General features: G+C 43.9%; 1 protein-coding gene across 1 annotated transcript in view; it reads right to left on the reverse strand.

Moving 5' to 3' along the window:
- SLCO5A1 (solute carrier organic anion transporter family member 5A1) overlaps positions 1 to 25,284 on the reverse strand; it is a 697,625-nt gene that overhangs the window by 9,481 nt on the left and 662,860 nt on the right. The gene's annotated exons all lie outside the window — the stretch shown is intronic.

The raw sequence follows: 25,284 nt of genomic DNA on the forward strand, positions 1-25,284 counted from the left end.
GGCACAATCCAAGCATGGCACAATACAGACACTGGCAGGATTGAAACAGTAATTTAAAATGGCAACCTAGACCGGCAAATGAAAGTGTGGCAAAATACAAGCAGTGACAGGATTGAAACAGCAATGTGAAATACGACACCTAGGCCCGCAAAGTGCATGTGTGCAAAATACAAACAGTGACAGGATTGAAATGGCAATGTGAAATGGGAAACCTTGGTCCACAAAGTACAAGCTTGGCAAATACAAACAGTGGCAGGAGTGAAACAGCAGTGTGAATTGCTTGCAGGTAACAAATGCAATCCCCCCTTAAATCAACCGTAACCCCTTGGTAATTTATACCCCGCATGCCCTGGGTTTATCGACCATTGCCACCCATACAAACGCTCAATTAATTACTCATACAGATTTCATTTTCAGCTTATTAAAGTGCTCAACTTGGTTAGAAGTATACTGTGTTCGCGTAATGAGGTATTAGGGGTTCTGTTCTAATCATCAGTGTGTAGTGCAAAGAACTCATGGTGGCAACAGTAAAGACAGACACAAATGATCACACTTCAAGGGTGTTTATTAAACTGTACGCAGGGGTGAGGAAAATGCCTAATGTAAACCTAAAGCTAAAATGGGGGCAAGCTACGATCATTAAATAATAAATAATAAGGCAGTTCTAGTAGCGTCTCATCAAATAAAAGGGGCCTATACTAAATAAAAAAATAAAAAACTATTGCCAATCCTTACCACTAAGTTACAAAAAGAGTGTGGGATAATGTTCACCAGAAAAGAAGTAAGTGTTCTCAAAATGATAAGTCAGGATGGTATGACTGGGTCTCCTTTCCCCACGTTTCAAGACGGTACGAGGCAGAACTCCTGAGCACAGCGTACTCCTGGGCCTCTCCAGCATAAGGCTCATAATTCCAGTTCAACGATACCAGAACCTTCAGGGGCTAAGCCTCTTTCTTCAAAGTCTCTTGCCTTAGAAGGCCTGCTGGTTCAAAACAACAAACAAACAAAGCTCCTTCGGTAGTCTTGCACCTTGGGCGATGGCTTTTCACCCCTAGGACCTCCCTCTGCCGGGCTTGGATCTTCCTTGCAAAATGGGCTTCCCTCCATCGGGTTCACTGTGGCCTTTCAAATTCAGCTCATAACATTCAGGAGCTTTAATGTCTTTTTAAAGAAACACCACTGTGGACCACCCTCAACTGGGTTCACTCTCGTCGACACAATGTTCCCAGATGTATTACTCCTCAGCCCGACTCGTAAGCATACCTCTGTCAGGTTCACACTTGCCTTATTTCACAGTTCACAATCAGAAAGCGGGGTTCCCTTCCTCTAGCTTTCTCTTGGCCATGGGTCAGAGACTTTCAATTGTATAAAGGATATGACGTGAACTTTGTAGGACCACTCTGACATCTCACGTCACCCTTTCCTAGGGCCTTCTGGTACTTGCAGTTTTCAATACAAAAGCGGCCAGCGAGAGTCCTTTGGATGAGCACTCCTGAAGCGCCTGACCACTCTGCAGTTGGCTTTCTCTGGGCTTTTACAAAAGTTCAAACACACAAGTTCTTTGTTTCAAGTTCCTGCGTTCATCTAATGTTGCCACTTGCAACCTTGGGCTCAACACACTTTGGTTTGCTATCAGCTTCCTCCGACTCACCGGCTGTGTTGAACCCATTGGCTTGTCTTGCCTCTGGAGTCAAGGACAGTACCACAGTAGCCAGCACGCCTCCCTGCCTGTGCTATCAATGCGGGAGGGCCCTGTGCACCATTGACATTAGTTCCGCCACACGCCAGCTGTAACTCCCAGTCTTATGATTTCCCTCTCGGAGGCTTTGCGGCTCTGAGTTGAAAAGGGCAAGGGCAGTTCCCCCATTATCATCCTTGCAGGTCTCACCACCTTTCTCCTCTGTTGGAACTGCCATTCCGGTATAGCTGTGTCCTCATGCTTTTGGCCCTGCTCATAGTGTGCTTTTGTGCTCCGCATGTTATCTCTGTGGGGAAGGTAAAGGGCTGTAAGGTGTGCGTCGTTATTGTCAATTGCCTGACTCTGCCTGACCCGTGTTTTGGGACATGTCAGGTAAACGGCTCTGTTGTTAGTGCGTTGTCTGTTGCTGTGTAAGAAAGTGTTCATGTCGGAAAAGGGGGGTGGTAGAGCTTCTAAATATCCTACAGGGTAGGATGGGGAAAAGGTGTTACAAGGAAGGGGGTACCGCATCTCATCCTTCGGTGTCCCACTTCCACTCCCTGAAGACCCCCGTCCAGGTGATCCTACCCTACTGGTCCACCCCCAGGAACTGGATCCAATAGTGATGGCCGTGTCCTGGCCACCTGGACGACAGATCTCCGCAGACTAGCGGGTGAGATACCTTCAGGTTTCTCACAGTAGACATCCAGAACGTTTTGCAGATGTATACGCAAGACAGGATTTATTAAATTATGTTGTTTCAACACCCAAGCAGTGACAGTTCAGAAGAGCTGAGACAGATGGACCATGACTAGTTCCTCCATCCCACAGATTAATGATGGCAAAAACCAAACTCAATTCTTACAGCATCAGATACTAGTGAAGGGATATTGCTCAACAGACTGGTTAAGGAAGAATTCTTAATATAGAAAGAAAAGGATTCCCAGCCTTCTAAGGAACACAAGCCCTCAATCATCCAATGCCTTTGTGATGAGGGCCATCGCTGGGGGACAACTGTGTCAGAGGTGAAGGCTGCAAGGGAAGAAATAGTGATCGCAAGAGTAATGCAGTCCAAGTGGCACATTCCATCCCATGGGAACTGTTGCTAGCAGATTAGGTGAGGTGTCTAACTGGGGAGCCGAGCTAAGGCATTTAAACAAAAAGGTTCACAGTGGGCCAGACTTGGTGCATTGTACCTAGTGTGGAGCTCCACTGCTGCAACTACACTACTGTTGGGATGCATGTTTCATGTCCCAACATAGGGAAGAGGTTCACATTGCACAAGTCAAATTAGAACAATGGTGTGGCTAGGTTTGATGCAATAATGACATTTAACATGTGTACAGTGTAAATAAATGGATTGGGATAAATGTTACTGGCCCTCATTACGACCCTGGCGGAAATCGAAAAACGATGGCGGAAATGCAATACCGCCATCGAATAGCGCTTGGTGCGATTATGACCCGTCACCGCAAAGTACGATGCCATTAGCGACACCGTAGTGAACGCCAACGCTAACTGCACCAAGTACGCGCGCGCGCGCCATGCCAAACCGTAAATACCACCATGGCGCAACGGTACGCGAATTCTGACCCTAGCGGACATGCACCTAACGCCATCAAGCACGGCGGAAAGTACCATTCCGCCATGGTGAGAAGTACGGCATCGCGAACCAACCGTAAACGGCCCCACTGAGTGCCTGTACACCGCTCCCTGGCCACATTGTACAACTCCCCGTAGGTGCAATGAAGTCACAATGCAACCAGTGAAATGTACAAGTCACCCATGCATGCCAACGAACAAAAGAATCTCAAGAGGGGCCAATGGGAGCTTCAGGGCACAGATGGCACGAATACAGAAGCTATTCCAATGGACATGACCTCAGTCTCCCACCAAGAAACGCACGCAAACACAGGCACCTGTGACCAGCAATATTCCGAAAATCACATCATTCCACCAATCCACCTGGCTGACCGGCATCTGTTACACAAAACCTAATCCCCCGCCCCTGAGCATGACATCATTCAAACAGTCATATTGGCAGCCCTCATCCCTGACCTCACTGGGCTTCGTAGGCAAACGCGCCCAGCACAGTACCACGCAACTATACTCCGAAGCTGGAACCCAATGCAGATCTCCTCACAATACATCGCTCCCCAAATAGGAATATGCCACATCACTTGCAAAGAAGAACGCTACACGGCCCATATCAGAACAGAAATTTAATGCACAACAAATTCACCAAGCCCATACAGCCATTAGGCCATGAACTCCAAAACACATTTCACCATTGTGGGCTGCATCCGCAATAAATGACCAGCTACTTCTTGTGTGACGCCCTGTTCCTTCATGGTACACAGGGCCACATTCTCGTACGAAAAGGCAACATGGAAGCGCCCAGAACCGCAGGGCCGTCCCAATGGGGAGGCACTAGTCCAGCTGAAAGGCCGAAATGTTGCTCCGAGCCACTAGTACTGCGTAAGGGCATGTGGCCCATTGGCGATCGTCCCATAAGATCGTAATGCTGCTCCACTGATTAACACGAAGCAGCAGGTGTCGGGAGTAAAATCCATCTGCAGGAGTGGCATACAGATGGCAGTGGCAAAAGGGGAGGAGATACCTGTCAACCAAATGAAAAGAAAAAGAATAGAATGGCCATCAGAACTACATTAGAATAACTCACTTCAATGATCACACCAAATCCACAGCCATATGAATGCTAGCCCACTCCAAAGGATCATCACCACCCAAAAACCACTTGCGACTCCTAACTATCTATATCGAGGTGAAAACACCATCACAAACGAGTGTACCTGTGCATGCGTCTGTTAAAACAGAATCCATCAGATGGGATTGGTAACGTGCATGGACACAAGTGTCTGAAGGCGCGTCGAGACAGGGAGGGCTCAACAAGGCCAGATAGACGATGGTCCCACTATGGCAGCCCTGCATCACATAGCGCAGGGGAGGCGGACAGATTCCAAGAAGCCCTGTACATGGCAAACTCTGTATCAAATCATCTGTCCATGCATCCATTCATCATTCCCTCATCCCGTAATGATAACGCCTGTTTCCATACTCACATAACATGTGAAAATTCCATTGAGTCTGTGCGTTATGCAGCCTGCAAAATCCACTGTGCCCCAGCCCGTAATTCCAGTGTTGTGAAGTAACATGTATTTGGGAACGTCCGGCCTCATCGTCCACTTCGCTATTGCGCATCCCAAACTATTCATATCAATAATTGCATCCTCGCCATGGCCCCTGTCCCAAGGACATTGAACAATAGAACGTTATATTTGCAGTCAGACCTGTTGGCATCTCCTCGCCGCTAGCTGAAAACCGAAACCGTATCCGCAGGTCGTCCCATCGCTTTCTGCATTGCTGTGGGTTGCGGGGTGCGGTCCCCACCGCACTTACCCGCTGTGCCACCAGGGCCCATATGGCCTTCTTGTTCGCAAGTGCCGTCCTGGTCATTTGCGTGGAGAAGACGGCGGCAGCATTCTCCTGGAGGGTCTCTGTGAGCACGGTGAGTTCCTCACGGGAGAAGTGGACCTGCCGCTTGCGGTCGCACGCTTTCTTCGCTACTTTTCCCATTTTTCTTGGTTTCACTAGGGTGGATGACGGGTTGGGATGTGTCTCAGGGTAGTGTTTTTAGTGGTTGTGTGGATTTTGTGGTTTTATAGGTGTACGGCGTGATGTTTCCCTTTCCGGGACCATGTTTTTACTTCCGTTTCCGTATATTTACGGTCACCGTACTTTCCGGTTGGCGCTCACTGCGTTGTCCGCTAAGATGGGTGGCGGTATTGCACCTAGGGCGCCGTACGGCGGCGGTGTGGGCCGTTTTGGGGTCATTTCCGCCATCGCGGACTTTGCACTTCCGCCATGGCGTGGTGCTCGTGCCCGATGGGTCGGAATGGGCCGCACTTTGCTCCATCGTGCAACGGCGGAAACGCTATTTACGCTGTGGCGGTCCGGTCAGTCACTTTCCGCCAGGGTCGTAATGAGGGCCACTGTAAGTTTTACTTTGTGTTTAGTTTGGATACATTTTAGATTTGCATCACTAGCAGCATAATATAAGTTGTGGGGACACAATTGGGGTCATTCCGACCCTGGTGGTAAGGGGTTAACGGCGCTGGTAAAGGTGTCGGAGCCATCAACCCCTTACCGCCTCATTACGAGTCTGATCGTGGGAACACGCTAAGGACGCCTGGTTTTACCAGGTGCCCTTAGCGGTTTCTGTGAGCTGACCAGGGTGCTAACGGGCCTGTTGTTAGCACTCTCCCCATTCGCATTGAGCCCTATGGGGGCTCGAACGGGAATGGGGATGTTCAGGATCTGGGTTCCCTGAATGGGGAATTACCAGGCCCTCCAAGGTTGGAATGGCCCAGTAATTCCTCATTCAAGGTACCCGGACCCAGTATCCGGTAATGGGGTAGCCATGCCGCTAATAGCGGCATGGTTAACCCCTACCTCGTAATGACCCCCAATGTAATTGTGCAATGTATAACGTGTAGTGCTTAGTGTCAGAAGCATGGAGCTTTATGCATGCGAGAAAGAGAAGTTTGCAGGGGGAAAACCACTGTGAGGGGGGAGTAGTACTGAACAATGTACATGTGGGATTTGATAATGGTTGAGATGGGAGAAATGTTATGATATATGATATGGCATTTATAACGCGCCTATACACAAGTGTTTCAAGGCGCGACAAGGCAAGGGAGGGGAAACAGAGGGAAGACAGAGATATTAGAGGAATATGGGATTTGTTGCAAGTACATGCAAATATCACAGAACACTGTTCCCCCATAGCTGAGTTTTGTGTAGGCTGCAGAGAGTTTGTTTTGCAGAGGTACATTTTTCATGGCCTGAATGACCAGGTCAAGGAAGGAAAGATGAAGCAAACCACATTTGGGCAGCTGGTAATAGCATCAAATGGTTACTTAAGACAAAGAGTAAATTAAGTTTTATTGGGTCGTGGGTTTACAACTAGATGGGTTTTTGACTATAGGGAACACATCTTCCTGGGAGCATGGTGTCTTTTTGTTAAGTCCGGCCAAATGGTGGGTCAAACTGGGCTTTGTCAATAAAACACATGGAAGGGTTGCTGGAGGGCAGACCTTTTCCTGTATTTTATGGGTTTTGTTTGGGCTTGTAGTAAGACAGGCATGATGCGTGCTGGTAGCTGTATGATCTGAAATGTTAGTTGCAAACAAGGTGATGTGAATGAATGCAGAAGGAATAACATGGGATGCCAGTGCATCTGGGACAATAAGAAGTGTATTGCTTGATTAAAAACATTGAAAAAAGCCATGTTTTTTTGTTACCTGTTTATCTCCCTCCTCTTGTTTGGAGTTTTCTTGTAAATGCTGTGCACATCATGTACTGGGTTAAAGGTTTCCTACCAAATGGGACAAGTCATACATTGAATTGTTTTAGATCATAAGGAGATTATGCTTAGAATGTCATGACTGATTATGGAAAGAAAACACATGGGGTACGGGATTGTATTTTGTAAATGTGTCCAATGGGGTGTGAGGATGCAGGAGGATTAAATGTCCTTGTACAGGGTTAGCCAATGGGATATTTTAAGTGATGACTTTATAAAAAAAAATATGTGTCTAAATGTGTATAAAAGCTGCAACTTTGTTAGGCACTCAAAGGAGCTGTTAGTTTCAAGCTTCAAAAGGCTGACAAAATCCTTCCGGGCATTAGTATGCAAAAAGCACTTGCTTTTCTGACAAAGTGCATTTATTCTCAGTTCGAGCTTTTTTTTCGTATTGTATTTTAGAGTAACATTCCTACATTGTCCAGAGCTTGCAGGAAAGAGAAGGGTATTACATTGGAAGGCTGAAGGAAGACAGAAGGACATTAGGTCTAGCAATGTGGACCTACGAGAAGGAAGCTGTCAGGGGGGGCCTGAGGGTACAGGCGTGCCAACTAAGCCAAAGGGAGAAAGGCACACAAGAAGCTGGATCACAAGGAGTCCAGCAGACAAGAAATGATATGCAACAGAGGATGTGAACAAAAAGGGGCAGGGAATACAAAGATAACAAACATGTTGGGTTCCCTCTTGGGGTGTATGCAGAATGGGGAAAGTGTTCCACGGATCTTGGGAAACTCCAGCCTTCTGAACAGATTGCTATTACAGGGGCCCACTCTGAATGCTCATGGCTCGGAGCAACAGCAGTGGGTGTCTGTATCTGAACCCTAAGGCACGCACAAGGTAAGAGTACTCACAAGACTGAAGCCTGTACAGGTCCAGCAGGAACCGAACAATGACTGCTTCCTGAAACAGGAACCAGTACACTGTAAACAATGACACGAAGTACAACACTGAAACACGACAAGGGAAGGGGCAGAGATTGCCTGCTGGAATCCAGCAGTCAAACTCTGTACATAGGATTTGCATAAAACACAAGTGAAGGCAAGAATAGAAATATCCAGGGAAAAGGAAGTCAAAGAGAGCAAGGTTCAGGACAGAGAACCAGAAGAAAGGAATGGCAGAAACCTAGAATCTAAATGCAGGGAATGGCGACCGAAAACTACTCAGGAATCAAGAACAGTAACTCAGGGCTGGAAAGACAAGAGAAAGCTAGCAGAGGGAAATTAAGGAAACAGTGTAACTTAAGTGGATAAGCAAAGCGGAGGACTGAAGACTCAAGGAAGTCAAGGACAGGAATCATGAACAGAGGGCTGCAGGCAAGGAAGAGAGCAAGGGAGCAGTATCCAGGAAACAGAGGGCTTTAAACAAGAAAGGGAGCAAGGGGGCTGCAACCAGGAAACAGAGGGCTGCAAACAAGGAATCAGGGCTACAGTATGGAAAGCACAGAGGTGCAGGCAAAAGGCAGGGGAGAGAGGGCTGAGAGGCAGTGCTGCAAGGCAGGAAGCACAGGGCTCTGGAACAAGAGCAGGAACTGGAAGCCACAGGACACAGCAAATATCCAAGGAACAGGGCAATAAAGGGCTGGTAGAAAGCTCAATGCAAGAGGCCTGTGCTCCTGCAGGCAGCTGCTTAAATACTGAGCTGCCCTGTGCTGAAGTAGGCTAATTAGCAGCACCTGGAGCAGCCCACCTGAATGTAATTGGCCTCCACCATCTCTAGTCCTGGGAAAGCGAAAGCTGCACTGTTCTCTAAGGCTTCTGTGGATTGTAGTGCTAGAAATGCTGTATAGGAATAGCCAGGAAATGGGAACTGCCACACGGTGCATTATGGGACATGTAGTTTGTAAAAGTAAATAAGAAAGTTCCAAAGCCTTGCAAATGGAAAGTAAAGACAATAATATGACTAGGTGTTGTCCAGGGAGTATTGCGGAAACAATTGAGTCCCAAATAGTCCACAATGGGTGCCAATTGGTGCGCCAGTGGCACAATCGTGACAGAAACTGACTATCCAGTGGTAAGTGGGGGCCTCCTATCTCAAACAGAGATTAGATTTACAAACTAGGAAGATTAAAGATACGCTAACCTGGAGAAAAGTTTAGCGCCTTCAATTTCCAAAATCCATAGTTATGGTTCTGCCTGTAAATTAAGAGACTGGGAATTTAATGTGAATTTTCTGCAGCCCTAGCTCCAATGAAATGATTTATATCAGAGATTCTTTATGATAGGCTCCCTGTCCTCTGAAAGCCCTTAGAGACCTTAAAGGGCTCCATTATTTATTGTCAAGTTTGCAGCAATATTCTCTAGAAATGGTAATGCTTGATGAGAAGACTCAGAAAGACAGTGGGCCTCATTACAAGTCCGGCGGTAACCGTGCCGGTAAAACCGGCAGGTTGCCGCCGGATTTGCGAATTGTTCTGGCACCTGACTTCACGGAAAGACTGGGGCATTACAGCCCTGATGGTCCGTGAAGTCAGGTGTCGGAAACGGTAAATCCCCATTCCCATTTGAGGACTCAATGGGAATGGGGCGCACAGAAGCACTGGCACTGTGTGCAACAATGCTGGTGCTTCTGTGAAAGTCGGCGGGTGGGTGCCGTTCTGCCTGCCAGGTCTGGCCCTGGCGGGTGGGACCGCACCCGCTTGCAGACTCATAGGCCCTCATTACGACCCTAAATGCGCCGCGGAGCATGGCGGAAAGCCGCCGATAGCGCCATGGGGGTTGGCGGATTTACCACCCCATGCCGACCTTGGCGGAGCGGTAAATCCCCAATCCCCATTTTACCCTTCCCCATTCCCATTCTTGCCCCATAGGGTATAATGGGAGTGGGGAAGGAGTTAATTACGCCGCCGTAAAGTACGGCGGCGTAATTAACAACGAGGTCCCTTAGCGCCATGGTTTTCTCCGCCCGGTAAAACCAGGCGGAGAAAACCTCCATGGCGCTAAGGGAACTCGTAGTACGGCGGACGGGTCCGCCGCGATTAGCGCTGGCGGAAACCCACTCCGCCAGGGTCCTAATGAGGCCCATAGTGTGCTGGTCCGGTAACAATGGTGCCGGTGGTCTTACTGGGACCGTTGTTACTGGACCAGCACACTCGTAATGAGGCCCACTGTTTTGAAAACCATGTTTTAGGGACCCAATTGATGCCAAAAAAGAACTACAGTCCTATGTAAAAGCCACTGGAGCATTGGACTTTATAAAAAACAGCCAGAATACGTTTCCATGTATTTCAGGCAAAAATGAAATGATGCAAGGAAAAGAATAATTACTTGCAGATGGTTACTTTTGAAAAGACTTCAATCAAAGTTTGAAATCTACTACTTCAAAAGAAGACTCAGATTGTCTTGCCCCATGCAAATGCCTGTTCATAGAAAGGCAAATTATACATTAGTGGGGGAGAAAGGTAGATCAGCAGTAAGATTTTGTTGTTGATCAGTTAATATGATAGAAGTTAGCCATATGAAATCAGAGAGTTAAGAAAAGGGCGGGGAAGGATGAGAAGGAGATTACGGACGAGAATAGAGATAGGCCAAATGTAACCAATACATTTAGCTAAATCAAGTAGCAGAAAGAAGGGCAGATCAGGGAATACAGAGAACACACAGTGAGTGCAGGGCGAGGACATATCTCTGACCCATACAAAAATCAGTCATGGAGAAGTAACCTGAGTTTGTTTTGGTTCTTCTTTTGCAGTGGGTTGAAAAAAGTGCTAGTTGTTTGCACAAAATCAATGGGCCTCATTCCGAGTATGGAGGTAGTCATGGCGCCATTTACGCCATGACTACCCCCCATACCGGTACCGTGTCCGGTTTGGTGGGATGGGGATTTACCGGTCCAGTCCGACCTTGGCGGGACCGGTAAGTCCCCATTCACCAAACCATTCCCCATTCCCATTTGATCCCTCACAGGGCTCAATGGGAATGGGAAAGTAGCTAATAACGGTACCGCAATTTGCGGTACCGTTATTGGCTCTGATTTCCCTTAGCGGGTCCCGTCCTTAACGCCTGGTAAAACCAGATGTTAAGGAAGGGACCCGCTAAGGGAACTCGAAGTAGGTCGCAAAGGGATTACCAGCACCGATGTCCTTAATGGTGCCCGATATCCCTTTGCGCCCACCTCGGAATGAGGCCCAATGATTTACATAGTTTGCATGGTATTCCCTGAGTTAAAATAGGTGAATATGACCAAGCACATACAGATGGTGCATTGTATCCCCATTAAGATACACCCTGCAAGCTGATGAATTGGGGCTAATGAAAGATGTGGTGCAGGTTTTCCAAGCTTTAGCCTGGGGAAGAATCCCGGCATTGTCTTGCTGTAATAAGCCAATTGTGATTGGAATAATGTAAAGAATCTCCAAGCCTGGCCTCAGCCGAGAGACAATTGATAAATGTCAGCATTTGAGGAAGGCGCCATAGCATAATTGCAAGAACCAGGCGCACTGGGAGTAATTAAGTAAGTAATTAAGTAAGTGCACACGATTTCAAAGATGCAGAAACAATTTTTGCAAACACGCAGGGTGAAGAAAAGGGCATATCATCTAAGAAAAAGTAAATGTTAAATAGTACAAGGAAATCTTTACTAGTTGCCAAATGAAGTTTGGAACACATGGGCAATGTGAACGATTAGGTCCCAGAACATTGCTGGAAAGGAAATTCGACACAAGGATAGGAGGAGGTTACCCCAGGGGGGAAATGGAGGTGGAGAAGTCATGCTACGGTTGGTAGAGGAGGAAGTAGAACACACTTCAAAGACAAGAATGGCTGATGTCAATTAGGTGCAGTGGGTACATTTTGTGTTTTTACTTGCTGTAGTTATTTGAATATACAATGTTATAGTAAAAAGTGGCACAAAAGGGACCGTTATACCATAATAATATGTCGGACTGTTTACCCAATTGGAACTGGTAACAAATGCCCCTTTTACAACCGATTGGGTACTAAATTTGGTGGTAGCAGTAATGCAGCTCAAATATCAAGGCAATGCAATAATAATATGCAGAATCGTTGGGAGAAAGGTGATTTCAACCTTGAAAAGATCACCTATGAAAGTGAGCAGCTGCAGAATTATAGTTACTGAATATAACACTGAGTTTACAGAGTTGAGCGTCTAGGCACCAACTGAAGATGAAGTGGTCCCATGGCTACAATACATGATGGACTTAGAAGTTCATGCTTTCACCAGTTTACAGAGTGGGTGATTTCAACTATGTTGCACTCCAAAATGAATTGATGACGAAAACCTAGAGAACACACACTTTCCAAGCATCCTGAGGAGGCCTACTATCCCATCAAGCACCAGTGATATTGCAGTTTTAATTTCATGTGCACCGTGTAGATCATCCCAAAATACAGCTGTTAAATTGTTCCAATATACACATCTTATCACTCTCTGTGGGCATTTATAATTTGAATGAATGTGATCAGAGAAAGACCCAGGCGATGGATTGTATACCCTGAGTCACTCAAAGACTCACATTTTATTAATTTGTTTAACTGTAATATGTAACTATATTGAAAAAATATAAATATATATCATCATACTGATCATTTACTAACATGGGGCATTATGAAAGCAGTAATTGGGGAAAAATAATCGTACAAGTGTTTTACATCTAATTTAATATGAAACCTATTTCACCTCAGCACAGATTAAGTAAAGGGGTGAGATTAATCATATCAAGCATGTGAATCATGTCTTGACCCGTTTAGTCATGTACAACCAGCTCAGGTGAATGGAAACAGCAATTGCATGAATCAACATAAGCTATTCTTGACAGTGAATTTTAGAAAGAGAGAATAAATGTACTATGGTATAGTGATAAAATAGGGACTTTTTAGAATGTGTGTCTAAAGAGAATGCTATTCTAAATATGATCGTGCATAATATGCAAATAAATAACTAAAAAAGAAAAGGATATGCCTTATTGAAAGCGAGATGAAATTAACAAATACTTTCTTTCATATGATGGAGCTGTATACCATAAATCAAAGGGAAATAGATGATCAAATGTAAGAACATTGTGCCATCCTAGAATTATCTTACATAAGCCACTATCTTTATTTAACGTGGATTGGAATGTTTATGCCTAAATATTGACCTCACATCTGGCTACGTTTATTCCCCAAGAGGTTGGATTGGAACAGACCCACATGTTGGTTATTCCAATGGCTCTGGCAAGGCATCTTAATATCCCATAATATGTATCCAGTATAATGGAGAGAAGGCTTTCAGGAGGGTTGGCTGGAATTTTCTTTGATTGACCTTGTCAAAATGTAGACTTTCATGTAAATGTGTTATGGCCGTCCAAGCACTGGATAATGCTCTATACTATGCTAGGGTTGTGAATAATGCCTGGTTGTGTGATAGTTTTACATCAGAAGGGAACTAGACAATGCTGCCCCATGTCTCTATCCACGTTTGCTTTGTATATATTGAACTATTGGCTGTGAGGACTGGCAGGGATGGAGGTATGGGAGATTACAATATAAAGTTCTGATATATGAAGATGATGTTTTGTTTTATCTGGAAGAACCTGTAGATGATCTGCATGGCTGGACTAGTATATTTCTCAAAGTTTGAGATTGCGTTTGATTAAAAATCCGGGGGCATGTTGAGCTATCATACAAAATGGCTAAGAATGTAAAGAAGGCCAAAGCACCTTAAATCTTACAATATATAAATGCATGTGAATCAGTACTGTGAAGCTCATGTTCAATGAGCACGTAACGCAAATGAATGTCGTCATGGATTTACGTGCTCATTGGACGGGAGCTTCATTGTGCTCTCAGTATTAAGATACACAATCCTACCATTCATGGCAAACCCCAACAAATCCACCTAATTGTACAACTGGCCAAGAAGCACAATCTGCTCATTCATAAAGACCTCACAATCTTCATAACGGTAGGCTATTCCAAACCAACCATGGATAAGGGTTGACCTTCAGCACCCACATAGGCCTATATGGAACAGGCCTAAATGATTGTAACACATGATAGCAAAACTCTGAATGTCTAGGACCAGACTAGCTGAAAGCTTTGCTTTCTGCACAAGGACAAGAAGCAATGGATTTCATTGCACCCACAGGAAAACCAGGTTCACAGATAGGACAAAGCCTGGAGGGATTTCTTTAGCTAAAACAGCAGCAAGACTGATGCACCCATCCTTCCAAACCAGCAGAATCAAAAACACTCGCCAACAAAGAAGAACACATTTGAAACACATCTTGCGCCCTTCTGAAAACAGCAACAACAGGCACAGGAAAACTTTAGGGGAGAAACCTCACAGTGATATAATTTCATATTACACTGATGATCAATATTGCTACTCTCTCACCATATGTTGCTTCTTTTTCTGTACTCGTGAGAAACAAATACCTGATGGCTGTTGCGCGCCTTTTGGGAAAAATGCAATACTGTCATTTTGCACCACTTTCATGCGAAAGGCACTTATTTTAGATTTCTATAATTTCATTGATGTGAGGCCTTGTTATTTATTTGTTTTGTATAACTGTGTTTAACGAAGGGTCAGAGCCTGAAGACATTGGCACCTGATGAAATACTTATCTTTGACATAAGCACTGATTACAAAATGTGGTTCTGAGAGATGCTAGCAATGTATCTATGTTTATGTGTTATATTATTTCTTTTGGTAGGTTTTATAAATGAATACATTTATAAGGCCATATTTGTGTTTGGCAGGGATGTGTATATTGTGATCCGAGTACAATATCCTTTCGAGATACGGAGAATAGGTGATCCCAAACCAGGAAAGACATGACACAAGATTTAGCCATTTCAAACCCTTCTCCTTCGATGTTACAATTCTAGCAAACATGTTAGCCTCCAGGTTGCAATGAATTCTCCTTGCCTTGATGCATTCCTCGAAAGCACAGTCAGTGACAACAATGGGAACTGCCACAGATACATTGATGGGACACATATACTTTCCTACTCTAGCTCTGTCCCTAGAAAAGGCTTTTGACAGAAAAGGATGGGACTTTATTTTTAGAATGCCATCCTGTTAAGTTCTTGGCAATGTCTTTATTAATAAAGTATTACTTTTATCCCATTCCTAGGGTTACCAATACCAGACACAGTTGTGTCACACACAATATGCTGAGGTGCACTTGACAAGGCTGTGTCCTGCTCCCACATTTGTTCACATTTGCATTGTGGCATCTGTCAGCTATCGTTTGTCGCAAAAACATGATTAAAGCTAAAAATACACCTGCTGAAACTATTAAAATAATAATCTGAAAAGACATCCTCTTCCTAAATTGACAGATCATCTCCATTCTGTAATGGCTTAGATACCTTTTAATGGTTATCTTTCTATACAATTCATTTGCAGAACTGTGAGGCACTGCCTGTCTCTCGAGTAAGTTGGACATTCATCACTACTCTTTTAAATGAATACCCAAGTGACTGAAATATTTAGGAATCAAATTGTACCCAAGTCAATAAGATATAGTCCCAGTGGAGTCACTGCAGTTATGTTATAATGGAGTGGATAGGGGTTGTCTTGGTGGTGAAAGTACAAACTGTCAAAATGACCATTGCAGATATGTTAAATTATGTGCCCAGTGTGCTTACTCTCCAGCCAGACGGAGCCTAGGGGTTAATAGTGTCTGAAATAATCAAGGGGTTTGCGTGGGACCCTATTAGTCCTATAGTAAATATATGTAATTTGTTTGCCAATACCACATTTCTCCATACACTGTAGCATTCCCCCAAGCCAAATAAAAATCCACCTGGGCCGTCTTTGAGAGACACACTTACAATTCTGAACTATCCAGCAAACTATTATATTGAAGGAAACAAACTAGATTAAAAATCCTATATTAGATGTAGCACAAATACCATGGCGAGGCAGCATTATCTCCCTGGGGACCATGAAAAACCTCAATGGAATAATCACAACCTCAGAAAATCAGGAGACAATTTCACTGCCCTAACCGGGCTCCCTGTGGGCGAAATCCATACAGGATATCCGGGATGTGACCATACTGTTATATTGGCCTCTAGCACCCTACACATCTGTTTGTAGTTAAGAGGGAAGCATAACTGGCAGTACAGTTTAAGTGCAATCTATAAAATGCTCTTGACCGCTCAAAAAAGCTTATGTGCAGCTATGTACTGCTCTCAAAATGGAATGCTAAACGAGGCACTGCTCCTACCTGCTATGCTATTCCTGTTGATGGTTTATATCATCACACTATCTCTTCCTCCTAAAAGGTCAAATAGTCGGAGTTGCAGTGTATCTTCGAAGAGTTACACTGCAGTAGAATTCCTAATAGTCACAATGAAGACCTACCTCAGGTACACTTGAAATTCACTCATTACAAAATCCTCCATCAATAGCATTGGACGTCTCCCAAGATCCGTAGACCTGGAAACTTCGGGTTGGACAGATGCCGGAGGCGCAGATCGCAAAAGGCTAACATCACTCATGTTCAATTTATACAGGACAGATATTTTACTAAAATATGATGTATGCTGGGCAAACTGCACACATAAACTCCTCAGGTAGTGTTATCTGATGAGTTGTCAGGGTTAGAAGTCTTAGTAAACACTAGAATAGGTGGGTGTTCACTGCCCTGAAGATAGCCATATTGTGTATACTACAACAACGCTGTGGTGGTCCATCCATACCAAAAATGAAAGATTGGCTAGCTTTAGTAACAAAGAGAACTGGCATGCCAGGATGCTATGGGGAGACATTATTGACCATAGCTCTTGTATGTGAAATTGATAGTATGCCCGGTACTGTCATTGCTCACAAAGTCCAAATGTCACCTGAGGTTTCTTTACATGATTCGTGTTTTAGGGAAATTCAGGGAGAAATGGAAATGGAAATGTTTTTGGGAAATTCAGGGAGAAAAGCAAAGCATTACACAGGAGAAGAAAACTTGAAGAATCTCATGTCCTAAATTGTCTTGGCAAAAGCAAAGGGGGGTTTTCAGAATTTAAATTCTGTAATTGGGATTATCATTTGGGTAGATTGAACTCAATTATTTATTTTACAGATACTCAAGACTTGGCTTGGCATTTTTCACACCTTAGAGAAGATTGAAAATATTAGCAAATACTCTAAATGCTGAGGCTAATAGTGGGTAAAGGCAAGTAAGGGTTGTCTCTGGTGGGTATACACACTTGTGATACATACTAAAGGTGTGTAGAATGCTCAAAGGTGGGTTTATGCTTTCAAATTGAATTACGGATACGAGTGAGGCTGAGCGCAGATGGGTTGTTCACCTTTGAGGTCACCTATTGAGATAAATCTCTCCACCCTTCTCATCAACAAAAAATTGTGCACCAGGGAAATCTGCGATCTGACTAAAAAAACAGACCTATCCAAATGTGAGGGTGGTATAGAAGAACTATGGCTAACTAAGAAACACCACTAAATGTATGTATTTAAAGAAGACAGTCCTGAAGAAGGTGGTATCACTAATAAACACTGGGTGATTATATGATTCATCTTCTGAATGCCTGCGGCAACCCATTATGCTTGCTAGCCCGTTTCCTACGTCTGGGAGATCCTGATTACCCCAAATAAATGCCTCCAGGCTTAACACGCCGCTTCAACCTATCTTGCCTAGAGCCATGAACCATGCTTCAAATGTACACTGACCCGGCGTCGGCAGGGTTACCGTTTGTGGGTGCCTGTACAGTGTAAGCACTGGGGGGAATGAGGGGGTCCCCATCATGGGTTTTTCTAACTAATTATGTGAAATGCCCCCTTCCTCATAAAGCCACTCATTCATAGCCACCAACTGGGATGGCCATTAATACTTCCTGATGTCGGGGAGCCCCAGTCCCCCTTCCCACACTGACCTGACCAAGGAAGACAATGCAATTCTTGGAACCTTCTTGCCCCACACCACCTCCCTCTGCAGTCCCTCAATGGCTCGGAACACCCTAAGGGGATCTTTACCAGGGTGTTCTCTAGAACATAAAGCAGCCTCTGGAGTTTCAACATCTGGAACAGGTTGGCCTGTCCCAGCAGCGAGACCTGCAAGGTGGACGTCCGCCCTGGCCCTTACTAAGATTGGATGAAGGCTGTTCTGGAGAAAGCAATTCTCCTTTGTACCTACATTAATCCCCAGATATTCAATCATCCCCTTGCACCACCTTTAGGCGGCACCCCTCCGGTACCACATCCATCCCCCCTTCACCGGCAGCAGCTCTGACATGTCCCAGTTAATGCACAGACCACTGAAATCTCTGAATTTCCTCATCACTTCCATCAACACTGGTCTGAAAAACCTGGGCACGCCCAAGAAGATCAAGATGTGTCGAAGCCCATCTTATTCATAACTGCCCAAATGAACCCTTACCTCACAGTCAAAGGTTTCTCAGATTCCAGGGCAATCAAAGCGTGCAGACCTTCGAGCTCCTCTGCCATGTCTAAAGCGCTATGCACTCTTCTCAGATTCATCCAGGTTGCCACCCCTGGCAGAAAGCCGCATTGATCACTGTGGATGAACCTATTCATGACCCTGATTAGTCTATCAGCCAGCACTTTCACTAGTATTTTGGCTTCACCATTCAGCAAGGGGATTGGTCGATATGCACCATAGCTGTCTGGGGGTTTCCCTTTCTTATGGATGACTACTATTGTGGTCTGACGGAGGTATGGCAGCAGCTCTCCTACCTCCAGGCTATCAAGAAACTTACCCTCATTGCTGCTCTCACCTTCTCTCCCGCCGCCTTCCCGTATTCCATGTAAAAGCCATTGGGACTGGGGGTCTTCTCTGAAGGTAACTGCCCAATCACTACCTGAATTTTGTCCTCAGTGGAGTCCGACTCCGGGGACTGGCTCTCCATCTTCCCCACCCTAAATAGGTCTATGGTATCCAGGTATTCTCCTGTCTCTTCCATCCCTCTCCCACCTCTTTCCCCATACAGGGTCTGATAGTACTGCGTGAAGGCCTCCGCTATCTCCTCTGTTTCTGTCAGGGCTTGAACAGTACCCAATGGCTCCCTTTGTCACTCCTTTCTAACCATGCCAACATCCACCCACACTTAATTCCCATCTCATAGATCCTGGCTTTGCATTCCCAGTAGGCTGCTTTGGCTTCGTCTTTTGCCAGGGAGCGGAGGCGGCATGTACATTTAGTAGTTCCCTCATACTCTTCTCTGTCAGATGTGCCTCCTCCGCCTTCACCAACTCATATAGGGGGTCATATCCTCGACTGGTGTTTTACTACACCAAATTTCGAGCTCTATTACAGTTGTGACACCATGTCCATGGTCTGATCACTCCATATTGACCCTCGTCGTTGATATGCCAATGTAACAACTCAAAGACTCTCTCAAGAATTAACAAGCAGGCTTGGTTATATGCTGGACTATAAAAGTTCTTCAGCCCTTTCAGGGCATATAAAATCTACCCTACACTCCATTATAGAGGATCTTGCTCCTTTCATCACCAAGCTGATGAAGCCAGAAATTCTCCCCCATCATTGGTTTAATGAGGATATTCTCTCCCTTAGACATCTTAGGAGATCAGCCGAGCAGGCCTGGTGGAAGCATCCTTCACCAGCCCTCCTGGCCACTTATAAACTTGATCTCAAGAACTTCAAGGCTGCAGTAACCTTGGCTAAGTACTCTTATTACAACAATAGCTTATGTAAAGCCAAATCGAGCTCTAAGGAGCTGTTTGCAATCCTTTGGAAATTTACCACTGAGACTAATTCTAAAACGAACATTGTTCAAGACTCCGCCTGGTGTCAGTCCATTCACAACACCTTTACAGTGAAAATTGCTTCGCATTTAGAGTCTAGTGTCTCACCTAAATCTGTCCATCAGGATGCTACCACTTTGACCCCATATCAGGTACTACATCCACTAGGTGGCAATCCACCCCTAAACCCACCTTCTCTTTCACCCCTTGTATGGTACCAGAGGTCAAGAAGATTATTCTTGACATGAAACCTACCTCATGCAAGGGTGATGCCTGTCCCTCCAAGCTGTTGGGTGGTTCTCTTGATACCATTTGCCCCAGGGTTACTAAACTTATAAACCAATCTTTTTCAGAGGGTCGGGTAACAACTGATTTAAAGGAAGCCTGGATTACCCCATTGCTTAAAAAAGAAAACCTTTATCCTCTCCAGCCCAAGCACTATCGTCCCATTACGAATGTTCCTTTTTTTCTTAAAGTAATGGATCGTGTGGCTTATCTTCAGCTCCAGAAATACATCGAGGACAATGCCATCTCAGGGTCCCACCCATCTGGCTATCAGGCCCGACACGGGACAGAGACTGCCATGCTCAATCTCAAATCCAATCTGGCGGCCATTGTCGATCGTGGTCATCCTGCACTTCTCATGTTGCTTGATCTGTCGGCTGTGTTCGACTTGGTCGACCACAAGCTTTTGGGTATCAGATTGCAATCTCTGGTGGGCTGTTCTGATCTTTCCACACCATGGTTAGTCTCCTTTTTGGGTCCACGCACTGCTCGAGTTGCTGTTCATGACGCCTCTTCCTGTCCCACTCCTCTCACACAAGGTGTTCCACAGAGTTCTTCGCTATCACCTACTCTTTTTAACAGCTACATTCTTCCTCTTCCTCTGCTGCTTGATGACCTGGGTGTCTTGTATACCAATTACGCTGATGACACTCAGGTCATCCTGGAACTTTCTTGTACTTACTCCCTGGAATGACAGGCCAGTAATGACATCTACTCTACTATTCACTCTAGGATGGTGGAAAACTCTAGGGCCCTTAATATGGTTAAGACTGAGATACTTATAGTGGCCTCAAATCATATGCAAAAAAACCTTCAATTGGAGTACGTCTCCTTTTTGATATCTAGTGTCACCATTCTGTGGCAAAGACCGTCAAGACGTTAGGTGTTATGCTAGACTCTGAGCTCACCATGAAGCCACATGTGGCTAAGATTCGCGCTGCATGTGGTTGGATTAATAAGCAGCTAGCCTACCTATGTCCTTATCTCATTGTCAAAAATATGTCTATTGCTGCCTCTTCCCGAGTCAACTCGATGCTACACTATTGCAATAGTCTGTTGGCAGGAATTGGTCAATCAAATATGGCTGCCCTTCAGATCATGCAGAATGGGGCAGTGAGAGCAGTACTCAGCATTTCTAACAGGCAGATCATCACTGCAGCAAGAGAAAATCTGCACTGGCTGCTAGTCAAGCAATGTGTGCCCTTCAAAATCCTTACACTTACCTTCAAATGCCTAACTCAGGTCGCACCCAGTTGCCTCTCTGAACGCGTTCACAGGTGTGTTCCTACACGATCCCTCGGGTCATTGGATCACGCCACACTTTGCCAAGCCAGGTTTCGATCAGCCAAATTTGGGAAAATAATCTTTGACGTTTTGGCTCCAACCGCTTGGAATCCAATCCCCTTGGATCTCAAAACCGTCACATCATTGGTTGATTTAAAAAATAAGTTTAAAACCTTTTTCTTCAGAGCTGCATAGGTACTTTCTTTGTCTCTGCTTTGAATCCGTCTCTGTTCACTATGATTGTTTGATGTTTGTCTTTTTTGTGCGCCTTGAGGCCTACGGGCGAGGTGGCACGTCACCAAGCATTAAAAAAAAAATAATAATAAATCCTCCCTCTCTGCCATCTGGAGGCACCTAGTGTGCCTACAGTGCCCTATCACCGCCGACACCTCCTCCCGCAGGACTGTTTTGTATGCCTCCCGCAAAACCGTTTGGCTTCCTGGGCCTTTTGATGTTGACATGTTTTTATTTATCTTATTATGTTTGTATCATTTTTAGTTTGGGCTATTAGGTGACATTTGTGACACCTATATGCCGAAACTATTGCATTACATTAGAGATAGGGAGACATGGCATATTAGGAGGGATACATAGCTTGTAGGTGTTTTTGGTTATTTGTCCACCCACTGACGGCCCAAGGCCATGGTAATCCCTGTGGCCATTCCCAACCAGTTCCTGCCCCTCCCTGCTGAAAACACATCCTCCTGGGAACTCTTTGAGCTTCATGTACTGAAGCCTTACCATCAAACGTAGCACTCAAAGTGCCTGCCAGTGTTTTTTCAAAGCAGTCTTCTCAGAGTTAATGACTTAATTGGTGCTGTAAACAAGCTACTGGTGTAATGAAAATGTCAATCACGTCTGCCTTCAGCCACTCGATTTATAGGCACTATGCATGTCCATGCGTGTCCTTCACTAAAGTCCTGTTAAAAACAAGCACTGGCAAAGCCAACAGTTGTGGCATGTGTACAAGAATTAGGCATTTGCCAGGCGCTGCTATTAGATGCCCAGGCACTCGCACCATTTTACAAATGCTACCATCAATGGGAAATTAATACTACTACGGCAGTGCCTGGGAAGTGCCTTTGCCATGCTCAACTGTTGGCATTGCCAATGCTTGTTACACAAACCTGTGCACCGCTTTAACAATACAGCTTTTTAACCTTCAATAAAAAAAATAAGTTAACTGAAATGTCTTTGTTTTAATATTTTGTATCATACTCCTAGAAGATCATTTCAAAGTATGTATGTGCTTAAATAGTGTATTCATCTAAACATAACAAACTGTGACATTTGACAGTGAAAAGGCATTTTACTATGTGTCATGGACCTTTTTAGGAAATGCTATTGAGGATATTTGGTGTATAAACTCCATTTGTAATATGAATTAGATCATAATATTTACATATTTAAACACAAGCAATGACAAATTCTATACTGAACCATTGCTTTGATGTCACTAAGGGAAATGGCCAATGATTCCCTGTACTCCCCTTATTATTCAATCTGTAAAGCAAACTGTTAGTTTAAACTTTTAAGTAGCACATTTCCATTAGAATATTTATACACAGGCACTGGGCTATGAAAGTAGTTTTCTAAGGTGATGCTTGTGTGATGTACTCCATTGATTTGAATGGGTTATCTCAAATATCTTAATTTAAAACGTTTTACTTTATTTTTGGAGATTCAGTCAACAAGCTTATGACAGAGGGATTGTCATAGAAAACCAGGTGTCAGACAACAACATTTCCCAAGCATCTATATGATCATTAGTTGTTAGATTTCCAGAAGACATGTGACCAAACCTGCAGTTAAATTACAATACAACTTTATCTGACAGAAAGCCATTTGCTTATTTGATGAACTTCTGGTTACTTTGTGTTAGACTATTTAAAATAATATTACAGCAAAATAAATTTGTATGGGGTAAAAGGCTATACACATGATTTGGGAGGAAATGAGGACATATGGGTAGATTTCTGAAGATGTTTCTATGGGTAACTCTGATTTACTGTGGATTTAAATCTGGAGAGGGCAATTTCACAAAGAAGTTACTAGAAATAACTGTGGCTTACCCCTGAAAAGAGAAGAGTAAATCAGAGTTAGGTCCAGTAACCACTTTGCTAAACAAATAGACATCTCTAGGTTCAGGTTAAGGGCAAGTCGGAGTTGATTTTCTTAATATCTAATAGGAAAGCAAGACTCCTTCAATTTTAGTTTCAATATTGAACCTCGGACCTGAAGAGGTGTTGTTACTATTGCAATCTGGGGAAAGAGGTGTTTTACGGGATGACCTTCATTTTATGATGGCAGAACAAGTGGATATGTTGTTTTAACATTTACCTACCCATAATATCACAAACAGGGGCGGCTCAAAATTTTATTTACATTTTTTGGAATTAGGCAGAAATTAGCAAAGAATTCAGAATTTCATAATCATTTTAGAATCGATTTATAGGGAATACATCAATTTTTTGTAAAACAATCTTTGTGAGGTAGGTGTATATGAACTGTGATGTCTCATCAAATATGGTAAAGTGGAATCATGAAGTGCTCTACTGGAATTTACTAATGTGAAAGGAATTGCTTCCCTATTTGAATGCTTTGTATGGCTTTGTATTAGACCACCAACTCACACACACTATCAAAGTCCTATAATTGCCTTTGAAGCAATGAAGTATCTGACATTGATATGGCGGCATCATATTATAGTAAAATAAGCTGATGAAGCATACATGTTTACTAACTGTCTGAACTTGTGAATACTGTGGGTCTGTTAGTTGAGCTATTTCTATAAGGATGGACCACTCATATGAGGTAAGAACCTTATTGCATATTCATTAAAGGAGTTTTGATGATGGATATTTAATATATGACAAAGATTATACATTACGCAAAATACAGCAGTCAGGCTGTTTTTTTGGTATGCCCAAAAGCACCCTTGTATCTGACCTCTGACGTGCTATACATTTGTTGGCAGTAGAGCAATGGATGACCTTTAAAATGTTGTGCTTGATTTATAAGTGTTTAAATGTACTAGTCAGCTCTTATCTAGCTGACAAGATAGCTTGCTATCATCCACCTAGATCTCTGAGATCAGAAGATAAGAAACTACTTACAGTCCGACAGTCTCGATTTGTTGGTAGGGAGACAGACTAGATTATGGAATTCGTTGCCTGTTGAAATCAGAAATAAATCCTCACTACCCCTGTTTCGGAAAGCACTCAAAACATATCTGTTCCAATAACTGTGTAATAGTGATCCTCTTTTTTTATTATTAACTGTATTAATAAGATCTGCGCATAAATGCAACATCAAACATGAAACAAAGAATGAGTATGTTATGTGGGTTCAATTGGTTCCTTGTTACTACAGTGTGCTTGTCTGAGAGGCCAGCAACAGTATAGCAGTAGCTTCTGAGACTGGGTAAACTACGGGTAATCGAGTTTGTCATTCCTGAGAACAGATATTAGGCATTTAGGGAAGAATGTTTGCTTTTTTTCATTCATATACGACTTAAAGTAAAATACCTGTTTAACAATACAAATACATTTCCATTCTATTTCATGATGAACAGATATCATTTAGATTGAATTAGTTACAAATTATAAGGCTATACATAATAATAATGGCCCCTTCTTTAATCATTGGGGATGCCTAATGGTGGGAACCAACATTGCAGTGCTTTTTTGGAGCCTTGTGCCTGATACAATGTTTTCCTCACTGTGGTGCATATATGATGTCAGAAAAGAAGAAAACGAATGATGTATATTATAAATAAATACATACATACAAATAAAACATGATTATTGTACAGTGTGTACATGAATGATGGTAGATGGAGTGATCATTTTCACAATTCTGATCGAGGCACTCTAACTTTTCTAGGAAATACAGTAGCAAGCATTAGCAAAAAATAGAAGACATGTGTATCGGAGAACCAGAACCCTCTGCTAAGGGCCACGCA

The sequence above is a fragment of the Ambystoma mexicanum genome, chromosome 5q, assembly GCF_040938575.1.
Source record: "Ambystoma mexicanum isolate Mex_15411 chromosome 5q, UKY_AmexF1_1, whole genome shotgun sequence".
Taxonomy (NCBI): Eukaryota; Metazoa; Chordata; class Amphibia; order Caudata; family Ambystomatidae; genus Ambystoma; species Ambystoma mexicanum.